This window comes from Eptatretus burgeri, chromosome 14 (assembly GCF_056783735.1).
Source record: "Eptatretus burgeri isolate ZD-2024b chromosome 14, Ebu_testis_v1, whole genome shotgun sequence".
Taxonomy (NCBI): Eukaryota; Metazoa; Chordata; class Myxini; order Myxiniformes; family Myxinidae; genus Eptatretus; species Eptatretus burgeri.
In genome coordinates this window covers 11,903,564-11,916,831 of record NC_140974.1, presented here as the reverse complement: position 1 = coordinate 11,916,831, position 13,268 = coordinate 11,903,564, and the positions used below count along the sequence as shown (strand labels likewise).

Here is a 13,268-nt window from a genome sequence, read left to right as displayed (position 1 = left end):
TTATTAGTTCAGGGCTGGATATTTGTGTAGAGTGGCCAATTTGTTTCCATGCCATTGGATTGCTGGACGTCCATCATGTGTCGTTTTCTGTCCCTTTTGCCAGAAATGTTTCAGATCTGGAAGCCTTGACTCTTTGGTTAATAAATAAATACACCTTCCCCGATACCTGTAGGATAGGGGAAGGGTTATACCTGTTGTTAGGGTTTGTTTATACAATTAGTGCCCCCAATTTTTTTTTATGGTAGCACAGTTTCTTAGACCCCTCGGAGTAATTTAAACCACAATTTAGAAAAATACTTTTCTTGTTTTTTTTTACTTCTGCCACCGAAGGTGAAGGAGGTTGTTTTCACCCCCTTTCTGTGTTTGTCTGTTTGTCTGTTTGTCTGTGTTCAGGATATCTCAAAAGGTTGTGGACGGATTCGGATAAAATTCGGTGGACAAATTGGGTGTGTGGCAAGGACGAACTGGTTAGATTTTGATGAAGATCCGGATATGGATCTGGATACGAGGATTATTAAATTTTTTTAAATGCGTCTTCACCATTGAGAGATGGGGCCAAAAACGATATATAGCATGATATCTCAAAAAGTTGTGGACGAATTGAAACAAAACTTGGTGGACAGGTTGGGTGTGTGACAAGGACAAATTCATTGGATTTTGGTGAAGATCTGCATCCGGATCTGACTACGAGAATTTTTTAAGTGATTCTTCACCATTGAGAGATAGGGCCTATCTCAAAAAGTTATTGGGTCTGATATGTTCTCGTGGATCAGGCATCACAGGGTGGAGGTTCGCGCTCTACCGAGTTCCCCTCTAGTTTATTATTATTATCATCATTATCATTACTTTTTTTCCTCCTTGCACTCCTAATTTGATTGATCGGCATCTCAAGGAGATGGGGGATCAGCCAGGCGTCTGCTTGGGGGATGGCCAGACGGAGGTCCTGGAGTTCCGGCGGAAAGTGGACGCAGCGACGCGCTGCTCTAGCGCATGTTCCCATACCTGACCTGACTCCTAATTTCCGATATTTCCGACCTGTATCTCGGAGCCAGCTCGGATTTTCAGAATCGATTTTGCATCAATAATGTGAATAAAAACGATGTTGAGTTGACATCATTTTTAACCTTGACCTAATTTTAAGGTCATAACCCAATTCAAGATATTTTAACATTGTTCACCTAAACTCGACTCAGGTTTTCTTATCGGAACAAAATTGCCATCGCTAGATAGCCTAGATTAGAGTAAGTCACATTTACGCTTTATTTACATCATACCCCTCTGGGTTGAAGGTCAAGGTCAAATGGCAGTCTGAAAAATAACACTTTTTTTTTTTTTACTCACTCAATGTTGACAATGTGGAATCTCAGACCGCTTGGCCTTCCGATATCTTTTTGCATCACAATAGTGTACCTGCACTGAAGTCGTGCACCTGATATTTCATTTGTGTCCTTGACCTATTTTTTTCGGAATTTCACCTAATTAACAAAAAAACACCTTTTTCAGCATATCTTGAGTAATTTTCCTCCGATTTTAAGTTGTCGCGTTTCATGGATAGATTGTTTATGGGGACACGTTTTCTTTCTTTACACTTTATCCCTAAATGTTGAAGGTCAAGGTCATATGGTGGTCTGAAAAAAAATGTCCATCATTAGATTGGGAGCCAAGGGTAAGTTGCGGCCGATCGCCGAGGGTGAGCCCCCAACCCCAAACCCCAAACCACACCCCCCCCCCTGGCCAAGGCAGACCTAAACTTGGTGATGGTGATCGTGTGAGTGTGTGTGTGCTTGTGTGTGCGTGTGTGTGTATACACACAAATACTTTCCCATAGGCGCATCATAACATGTGCAATTGTCGAGCTCCACATCCCCTCTGGTAATGAGTTCGTCTCCAGGGCAAAGTGGAACCATCCAGAAAAATAAATAGGTTTGATAATAAACTGGAAGTGGGGAAAGGGGGGAAACTGATATCCGGAAAAGTGGGACACGAAAGCCATCACATCTGACCCACATATTCCCATTCACATAGTACAAACACAGACGTGGTGGTAATAATGCTCATAGTGGAGCTGTCACACACACACATGGACATGCAGACGAACATACGCGACACAACACAATATTTCTAGGATGAGACAAACACAGCTGCTGAGGTTGGGGGAAGTGACATCATTTCCCAGGACACTCTGGGTACCAGTGACGTCACAACAATGGCGGCACAAATTTTCTCACCGCACTCAGCGGGGCATTTCCCAAGGAGGAATTTCTTCCTACTCAGGAACGCCAAACTGTGGTTGTTTGTATGCGCTCTATCTATCTATAATTCCAGCAATGTGTGTGTGTGTGTGTGTGTGTGTGTGTGTGTGTGTGTGTGTGTGTGTGTGTGTGTGTGTGTGTGTGTGTGTGTGTGTGTGTGTGTGTGTGTGTGTGTGTGTGTGTGTGTGTGTGTGTGTGTGTGTGTGTGTGTGTGTGTGTGTGTGTTAGACCGCTGTTTCTCGACAACCACTGGTCCGATCTAATTGAAACCTGCCAGGTATATTTCTGGGGACCTGAGGATGTGCCTTTTCAAGGTTTGATATTAATCGGACAAGTGCTTCCCAAGTTATGGCCATTTATTTACCAACCAATGACAAGACGCGTTGCTGCGTAAGCGTGGCCGATGGGGAAGAGAACCTCAGCCGCGCTCCCCATTACGGGTTACAACGTACGGACTTCCGGATGGTGATGACTGAATGTATTCTAATAATTTCTCGATTTCTTATGCGCATTTATAGATAAACACAATGCCCCAATCCATTCGTCGTTTATGAGAGTGAAGGAACGGCCTGTGAGTTTGTTTGAAAGTTTTTTTTCATGTACGGCCACGCACGTATGGGCACGCGAGAGCGAAGGAACGGCTTGTGTGGTTGTTGTTTCTGACACGCGGTTTGAAAGTTTTTTTTTTTTTTGCATTTACGGCCACGCACGTACGGGCATGCACTAGTCCTTTCAAATACTGAACATCAAGCAAGGAAGCAGCACGTACCATTTTAAACCCATTTACTCCCCAAATGTTTTACACTGGAAATATTGATGTAAAACTCTAATTTTAGGATGAATTAGACACAAATAGAATGAAAATGATATTTATTTTTGAAATAATGCACAAATATATAAAATAAATGTTGTCCTACACATATGACAGCAGACGTTACCGAACAGAAATGAAAATCTTCTTTGTGCTCCTCTGTTTGTCGCTCTCTGAAGCACTCCACACGGACCCCGTTCCATCGGGTTGTGCACATAGGGTTTGCTTTTCTTGAAGGTACCACCCAATGCACAGTCTTGTCATACCGTGTGTGCAGCTGCACACAACATCTCACCAGTAGCATCCTGATGACACTGGCAAATGAAACATGGACGTCTCCTCTGTGATCAGGCGCATCAGCCATCCGTTTCTTTTAATGAGAATTCCCGGAAGACCTTTTTCTTTCGGTGTACTGTGTGTAGGACACCGGGCATAAAAGAGTTGAAGTCTTTAGTATGACTTGAAAAATTATAGGATCCGGATCGTCACTGAAATCCAATCAATTCGTCATTATCGCACACACAACCCCTCCACCAACTTTCGTCCGAATCCGTCCAAAACTTTTTGAGATATCCTTTTCACAGACAAACAAACAGACGGATGAAGAACCACTCAAAGATGACACTAACGGATGACATATCCTTTTCACAGACAAGGAAAACAAAACAAAGTAGAACAGCACTCGGTGGAGCGCATACCTCCGCCATGCTGAACGGTTTACGTCTTGTATCCCACTGATGAGCCGGATCAGGATTCGGACCTGAACTAACAACGAATTGGCTTGTTCATGTCACCTGGTGTTGAATTATTTGACCTGATATGCAAATCCTGTTCAAATTTCAAGTCAATCAGATGAAAATTGAGGATTTTAGAAATTACGGCCTACGTTGACCTTTTGGCTGATGTTGACCTCAAAAATAATTGGTGGTTTAACTCTGAGAGCTGATTTGAAAATCCTGTTCAAATTTCAAGTCAATCGGATGAAAATTGACAATTTTATAAATTCGGCCTATGTTGGCCAAATATTTTTTTGCCAAAGAAACAAACAAACAAACAAACAAACAAGCAAACAGACAAACAGACAGACAGACAGGGGTGGAAACATAACCTTCGTCCACCTTCGGTAACAAGAAAGCTTCACACCTTGGTCCATGAATCATGATCCCTCTCTCCGAAACGCAGGTGGATACTTCGAGACCTGAGGGGACTCCGTTCCACCTTGTGAAACCCGCACATGGAGATAACGACCGACGACACACCACGTCAGTGCATCGTTGTCCATGTTATCATATCAAAAGTCACGGGACACTTTATTTATTAAAAACAATGCATCAACCTTTGTGTGCAGCCATTTAATATTTGATAGCTGCCCGCACTGCGCCCCACCGCCCACCACCTCCTCCTCAACACCTCCCGGTATGGACACTTACCTGAACATCTGCGACGACATTTTCATTTTGATGGAGATCATGTTTTCCACCATTCCACACACAATGCATCCCCAAGTTCATATTAATCTTTGTAGTCATTGTTGTAAATCCCAGAACTGGCATTCCGACACTTTTCCAGACACCGACATGATAATTGAACAATACGTGTGAGCTACATGGACCCATCAATCACCAAAACCCGTTTTAACACCTCGAGGCCTCAGGATGCCAAGGTGTTGCAAATCTCATGCAAACTAGTCTTGTGTGCGACAGTTCCTTGGGATTTCGTGGAATGGAATTCGGCTCGATCAACGACGGATGCTCGTTCTCTTGAATTCCCTTTTTCCTTGATCCCATTGAATTCCCCAAGGTTTTTCTCAAATCAATGAGGGCGATGATGACGTAACTTCTATCTTCGGGATAACTTGCAATGGTCAGCTTTGGTGTGTCCCGTCATCTCTGCTCTTCATGATGACGTTCCCCAAGGTGCTTTTCGGGATGGCTCGGAATGTTGAAACGATTGTGCTGAAAGTTCCTCCTCTCTGACAGGTGATTATAATCATTCCTCATTGGAACTGCACTAATTTCATTTGATGGGATTTGAACCTCTGAAACTGAGCAGTAACATTCTTACCTGACGATTGAAACTTTACCTGTGGATGATATTCACGGTGATGCGAAGCCTGGTGTTGGCTTTATGGTTAAGGTGGCTGGCTTAAGATCTTCGGGTCCTGGGTTCGAGCCCCCTGCCATGTTGTTGAATTAACACCAGGTGGGTTGACTCAGCATGTCATCCTTCCAAAATCGGCAAAATGAGTTCCAACCAGCTTACTGGTAATAAGGGCACTGCATCAGCAGCACAGTTGTGCTTCCAGCAAATGATGCAACCAGCAGTCACAACAAGCTGTGTAAGAAACAACAACGGTGATGCGAGTCTGATGCCGTTGTGGCTGTGGGCACTTGTCACAGTTGCAAAGGGGTATCATTCATTCATGTGTTCATGTGAAGCACGTGGCTGTGGGTTGCCTCCTTTCTGGGAGGGTGGCTGTGCCCCTGATGCGGTGCCCCTTGTAGGTTGGGGCAGCGATTTTTAAATTGTTCTTGGCTGTTGACTCGTTTTCTTTTGGTGGAAAACACCGTGAGATCTTCAATATCCACAACACAACCGATGCTGCCAGAGATGGGTCCATCTGGCCTGAGGTCCATCGGAGGGACGGCACACACATTGATGGATCACCCGACCGATGAAACACCTGGATGACAGTTTATAGCCAGGTCGGGATTCAAATCCAGACGAGACAGCTCAAAGGCGAGTTGTATGTGGTCGAAATTGGTTGTTGGTCCACTAGTTTCTTCTCTCGAGGTTGTTATTTATTTCGATTTATAACTACTGGTAGATCTTTAACGGTGCTAATTAGTCCCATCTTATTTTGGACTGACACCCACAGGGAAGGTTTTTATTTTTCTTTGCCCTAGTCTTTCACGCACCGGCTGGCCAGGCCTGATGTTCCATTCGTTCGACCGTAGGTGTCAGGAAGTTACAATTTGACCAGAGTGCCGGCGATAACTCGCCGACTCTTCATAAAGGACACCGTCGAGTTCCCGGATTATTATTATTATTATCATTATTATTTGAAATTGATCAAATGCTCAATCTGTTGTCCTTTCGCAATCAATCAAAGCTCATTTTTCCAAAGAAAAATTAAAATGTTTCATTTAATATATGACGTTGGTTTGGTGAACTTGCCGCTTGAAGGTTCGCTCATTTCGAGCTGCACGCACCTGTAATTATAGTAAAACGTGATGACGTCAGCGATCAATCTTCCATGCTGGGGCGGGGGCATGTAACCACACAATGTTTCAATAACCTTCGAAATAAATGACGTTTTTGTTGAGGACATACGTCACAACAAGACAGAAGGTCAAGCGAGCCACATATTGGGGGGCAGGAGTGGGGGGGGGCACGTAATCACACAATGTTTCAATAACCTTCGAATTATATGACGTTTTTGTTGAGGACATACGTCACAACTAGACAGACGGTCAAGCGAGCCACATATTGGGGGGCAGGAGTGGGGGGGGGCACGCGTTTTCTCGGCTCCGAAGTGATGATCAGGCTGCTTGCCATGCCGGTCGCGTAGCTCGCAAGCAGGCGGTGCTACCGAGAAGGGTTGTTTGCGTCTCCCCTACTGGTAGCTGAGCTGCGGACAAAGATTTCGGGTCGTCTGCAAGGCGTTCCGTCCCCAGGAGAGCACGACGTATCATCAGGAGATTTGACACCAGACGTTAGAATTCCCCTTTACCTCCCCCTCCTCGTCCGGCTCCACAAGAACCAGTCGTCCCTGCTTTGTATTCCGATTGCAGACGTGTCGGGACTTGGACGTGCAGCTGGTAAACTGGGAAGGTGCAAAACGTTCGAGAGCCGCTTGAGCTGCTTAATTAGTCCCACGGTGAGTAATGACGGACGAGATCTCTGTCTCTGGCTTGTTTCTGTCTGTGCATGTCCATACCATGCTGTTCCCTGTATATTCGATCTGATTCTGATGTACATTACCAAGCTCTGGTACAGAGTGTCCGTGATGCCAAAACAGTTTCTTGGCGAGGGTTAAACTGGGTGGTTTGCCATTGCCTTCACAGCAGTGGCTTGGGGCAGGAATTTGTAATTTGTCCATGGTGCCGGCGATAGCTCGCCTACTCTGAGCGAAGGATACCCTGTGGTCTTGAACGTCCACCAACTGATGCCGGCATACAGGACGCTCACTTTAACGTCCATCCATGGGACGACACACATTGATGAATCACCTTGCCTGTGAATCACCAGGATATCAGTATACTGTTCAGCTGGGTCGGGATTTGAACCCAGGCGAGACAGCCTAGAGGTGAGTTTGTATGCCACTATATCAATATATATATATATATATATATATATATATATATATATATATATATATATATATATATATATATATATATATATATATATATATATATCCCCTGGTTTAAGATCTCAGGGTCTTGAGTTCGAGCCCCTTTATATACATTTAATAACATCAGGTGAGTTGACTCAGGCTGTCATCCTGAGTTCGGCAAAATGAGTACCAGCTTACTGGAAATGGAGGGGGGGGGGTACTGCATGAGCAGCACGGCCATGATCTAAGCAATGATGTAAACAGCATACGAAATAATAAACCGGACCCGGTGGTGGAATGCTAAGAGTGTCCGCTCTGAGTATGGGAGGATGGGTGGTGTTTTTAACCCCATTTGAGTCATACCGAAGATTTTAATAAATGGTGCTGCTGATTCCTTGATTGAAGTTCAGCATTTAAATGCATAGAGCACGGACAAATAACGCTATGAAGGCAATGGCAAACCTCCCAGTATAAGCATTGCCGAGAAGCTGCTTTGGAAGCACCAACGTTAAGTGAAGGGTATGGTACATCCTATTCCCATGATGGTGGGGGGGGGGGGGGTATTCCTTTATTGGCAGTCATGGTAATGATGAGCATGAAACTTATACAAGCTTCATATGACACAAAACTGTAATTATAAATTTTTTGGTAATGATCCATGAAAGAAACAAGAAAAAAAAGCAATCAGAGATTGCAGACCCTCACCAGCACTTGTTTACTGGTGTGTTATGTAATGAATAAGAGACATAATTAGAACTGCCCCTTTATAACTGCTGGCAGTGATGACCAGTTCAGCCATTTCAGAGAAGATTATTGAAGGTTTAAAAATTTTTTTAAAACAATATGGCTGCCGAATCACATGACCAATGACATCATCAAAAACGTTTTTGTGGACCATTTTATCCCTAGATGACCCTCAAAATTTTTTCATACTGATCGGATATAGCATTCTACATATGCAATTATGACGTCATAACGAAGGCACCTATGACCTCATGAAAAAAAAAATCACACTCATTCCCCATGAGAGGAGTACTGGCTGTGTGATAACATTCAATTTTTTTTCCTTGGTGCGGTTTCAGAGATACAGAGGTCCAAAGTTTTTTTCCGTTTTTCCAATATGGTTGCCACACCACGTGACCTATGACGTCATAATTTTCATTGAAACATTCCACACGAGTCGTCGCACCGATGGTGAAAAATTTCGTCTCAATCCGACAAGCGGTTGTGGAGAAAAACACGAAAGTTCTGTGCGGACAAACAGATCCAAATGCAATACCATTTCCTTGGGCGAGGGTAACAATGTATGAGACACTGATGTTATTGATTGACTTTACAGCCCCAACCGTCCTCAAAAATCGATAAATATTGTATGTACTTGCAGGTAGGAGAGCCGAGTGGTACATGCACTCACCTTTGACCTATCTAGTCTAGGTTTAAGTCTCGACCCAGCGAGGAACTCCACAGCAATGCAAGCGCCGTACATCGGAAGGATGTGAAGCCAGAGGACCCGCCTGATGATCGTGGTAGTGGCTCATTGTCCTCGAAGAAGGCCGTTCACATTTAGCATGCACATTGCTCGGTCAATTTGTTTGTCGTGCAGAGGTTGCTGCCAGGACAGCAACCACACTCGAGATATCAAGCGGTGTAACTTGATGTCAAGGAACATCGTAGAAGACCGGAGCACTTGCTTCCTGTAGTTCAGCCAGGTTGCTGGCAATAACTCGCCGACTGTGAAGGACACCGTGGGATCTTTAGCATCCACTCATGCCAGCAGATGAGACACCCACCTTCACGTCTATCCGATAGACGGCGCATATATTGATGCCTTGCATTGCATGCGAATACAGAAGGAAACTCCTCCAAGGAGAGAAAACTGGAAAATCAGAAGGAGAAGGGATTTTGGTGGGGTTAATGAGGGTAGAAAAGATCGTGGTTTTTGGATTTGGAACGATCTGAGACGGTAGTGAACAGCTGTTTTGAAGACCTGAATGGAAGTGAGGTTGGAGAGGATGTGAAAATTGGTTCCACAGGTGGAAAAAATAGGAACTAATGAGTGGAGGTTAGTAGTGATCCTGGGTTTAGGTAGTTTTACCAGAAGAGGTGGATGGTGGACCGTGTGAGCCCTGCAGAAAGCTGGGGGGGAGGGGGGACAAAGCGTGGAAAGAGCAGAGGGTACAAGACAGGAAGGAGGTGGTAGAAGAAAGACAGACCACTGAGGTGTCTGCGATGGCGAAAGGATTGGACCATAGACTCAGCTTCATCGTGGTAGATTCCAATAATCTTGAAGGCCTTGTTTTCCACAGCATCAAGCTGAGCAAAGATGTAAGGTAGGGGAGACAGCCTAGAGGGAACAACAGTACTCCATCAAGCTGAGGATGAAGTCTTTGTTGGTGGATAGAAGTTCAGGTTGTGCCAAGGAAGGACTTTATACGATGGAGGATGCCCAGTCAGCGGATGGATTTTGGAGGCTAATTGAAATGTGAGATAAGAAGGTTTGCCAGATGGTTCTTTCAGAGAGCGAGAGAGAGAGAGAGAGAGACAGACAGACAGACAGACAGACAGATAGACAGACAGACAGACAGACAGAGACAGAATGATTCAAACATATATTCCAAGTGTTTGACCATCTTGTGATCTTATCAAGGTCTAAAGAGCAGGAAGTGGCTGCACCCTGCCTGTCTGAGGGATGAGGGATATCGTGGCACATGGTGGAGTAATCAGCAAAGAGATAAAGGGTTTTTTTCCAAGGAGTCATAGATGAAGATCAGGACGAGGACTGGGTCTAGAACACTGCCTTGGGGCACCCCAGCCTTGACAGGGAGTGGAGATGAAAGGATTCCATTGAGAGCCACATGTTGACTATGAGAGTTGAGGAAGTCGGTAAGTCATTTGTGGAGTTGGATTTGGATGCCATAGGCAGAGAGTTTGGAGAGCAAGGCAGGATGCTGGACTATCAAAAGCACGAGGTATGCCCAGAGAGACTGCCCTGATCTCACGTCTGATATTGAGGGCCTCCATCCATTGTTGGGTGAGTCGAAGCAGCATGTCCAAGGTGGCGTGACCTGATCTGAAACCAAATCGGTGATCCGAGATGAGGTTGTTGGAGAAAAGGAAGGATTTCATATTAACTGCGATGATGGATTTCATGACCTTGCTGATGATTGGAAGTAAGCTGATCGGTCTGTAGTTAAATGGATCAGTTTTTTTGCACCATTTTAATGCACTGCAGTGATGTTGGTTGATTTCAATCAGATGGAAGATGACCGAACGCAAACGACATGGAGAAAAGGGCAAAGAGAGGATGTGGAAAAACAGCAGAGCAGGTTTTTTAGGACAAGTGAGCTGATGCCGTCAATTCCAGTCCAGTAGCGGCATCAAAGGGTTGAAAGAACCTTCTCCACCCTCTCAGTTGCAAAAAGACACAGTCTGGGAGCAGTTAGGTCTGACTGGGAAGATGGATACAGAGAGTGAGGGGTTAGGGACACAGGATTTGAAAGCAAACACAGAGTTAAGGCAATCAGCCTGTTCACGAGCGGAGTCTGCTGTGGTGCCATTTGAAGAGAGGGAAGCGATGGAAAGGGAGCATGCTCTAGAGACAGACTTGACGAGAACGGCACTTGGTGGAGGGCATACCTCGCCAGGCTGAACAGTGTACAGTTTGTATCTCACCGATAGGCCGGATCTGCCCCCAGATCTAAACTAAAATCTAATCAGCTTGTTCTTGTCTACTACCCAACTCATCTAAGAAGATATGTCATAATCTGTCCACAACTTTTTGAAATATCATGCCATGTACCATTTTGGTCCTATCCTCTCAATGGTGAAGAAGCACTGAAAAAAAATACATGTTATCCACATCCGGATCTTCACCAAAATCGAATCAATTCGTCCTTGTCACACACCCAACCTGTCCACCAAGCTTCGTCCGAATCTTTCCATAACTGTTTGAGATGTCGTGCTCACAGGCAAACAGACAGCGGTGAAAACACAACCTCTCCGTCCACCTTCGGTGACGTAAGAAGGCACCACCAGGTTTTAGAGGAAGGAGACCAAGTTTGAAAGTTCATTTTCGACGTTGGACAGATATTGTTTTCTGGGTCTTATGAGAGTGAACGCACACTTGTTGCGGACTTTTTGGAATGCACTGAGATTACCTTCGGTCGGATTAGCCTTCCAGGAAGAGAAGGCAAGTTGTTTCAGAGCAACAGCTTCAACATAGGAGTCGGTGAACCATGGGTGGGAAGAATGGTAGGATAATTGAAGATAATATGCGATACAGTGTATCGTTTTTGGCTCCATCTCTCAATGGTGAGGAATCGTTAAAAAAAATTCTCGCATCCATATCTCTGGGTGTGCTCTGGCTTTCAAAAGGAATTAGCCACTGTGGCTAATCCAGGTTTAGAATGATTAGCCACAGGAGAAAGGAAATAGCCACATATTTTATTGAAAAGTTTTTTTTTTTAGCAATATGAAATAATAAGTTAATTTAAAATTTTAATTCGTGCTGATGTTTTGTTTGTGTTTCAGGTATGCATGAGGTTATAATAAAGCAGTCTGGTGATCGGTGTCACAAGCTTACAGTAATCTATTCTCCTGCTTATCTCACATGATGTATCCTGTGTTCAAGTACCCTGAATCCTTTCTTTCTGGATCCATCTCTATTGTATGGCACTACAGATTTTTGCTCTTGCTTTTTACTTTTACTACTATGAGCAGCAGTTTCTGCCTCAGAGGAGGGCTGTTGTTCACATGAGCTTGTTTCCCGATTGGGGTTTGAGAAATCTTGTTATTTCTGTGCAGCTGGCAGTTGCACTGCACTTCTTTAACTTCATTTTTGGCATCGTTCTGTATATCCTCCCACCTACAGGCGATACAATATTGACATAAGTTACTTTTAAGGCGGATGTGTGAGTTTGATGGGTGAGGTTGGTTGGATGAGTGAGTTGGATTGTTCAGATTGGTTGGATGAGTGAGTTTGACGTGTGAGATTGGTTGAATGAACGACCATCAGGGGAGGTGGTGATTGTGAGGGATGGTGGTGATGGTGGTGGTGGTGGTGATGGTGTGTGTGTGTGTGTGTGTGTGTGTGTGTGTGTGTGTGTGTGTGTGTGTGTGTGTGTGTGTGTGTGTGTGTGTGTGTGTGTGTGTGTGTGTGTGTGTGTGTGTGTGTGTGTGAGTGAGGGGGGGTATGGTCGTTGTGCCTTTGGTAGGTGGTAGTGGGGGATGGGGGTGGTTGTGGACCAGGATTGGACCAACCTCATGCCAGTGAAACTCACTCATCCAACCAATCTCACCCAACAACTTCACTCATCCAACCAATCTCACACATCAAACTCACTCATCCAACCAATGTCGCACATCAAACTCACTCATCCAACCAATCTCGCACATCAAACTCACTCTTCCAACCAATGTCGCACATCAAACTCACTCATCCAACCAATCTCGCACATCAAACTCACTCATCCAACCAATCTCGCACATCAAACTCACTCATCCAACCAATCTCACACATCAAACTCACTCATCCAACCAATGTTGCACATCAAACTCACTCTTCCAACCAATGTCGCACATCAAACTCACTCATCCAACCAATCTCGCACATCAAACTCACTCATCCAACCAATCTCGCACATCAAACTCACTCATCCAACCAATCTCACACATCAAACTCACTCATCCAACCAATGTTGCACATCAAACTCACTCATCCAACCAATGTCGCACATCAAACTCACTCATCCAACCAATCTCGCACATCAAACTCACTCATCCAACCAATCTCGCACATCAAACTCACTCATCCAACCAATCTCGCACATCAAACTCACTCTTCCAACCAATGTCGCACATCAAACTC

At 44.7% G+C, this 13,268-nt stretch overlaps 1 protein-coding gene across 2 annotated transcripts in view; it reads left to right on the top strand.

Moving 5' to 3' along the window:
• The window catches only part of LOC147012660 (delta-type opioid receptor-like), a 52,309-nt gene that overhangs the window by 9,398 nt on the left and 29,643 nt on the right, over window positions 1–13,268 (top strand). The window contains exon 1 of one of the 2 annotated variants that reach the window (XM_085853716.1): window positions 6,698–6,943. The exons of the other annotated variant lie outside the window; for it this stretch is intronic. The gene's annotated coding sequence lies outside the window, so the exon portion shown is untranslated. Of the gene's footprint in view, window positions 1–6,697; window positions 6,944–13,268 lie in introns of those variants that run through there. 2 annotated transcript variants of the gene reach the window in all.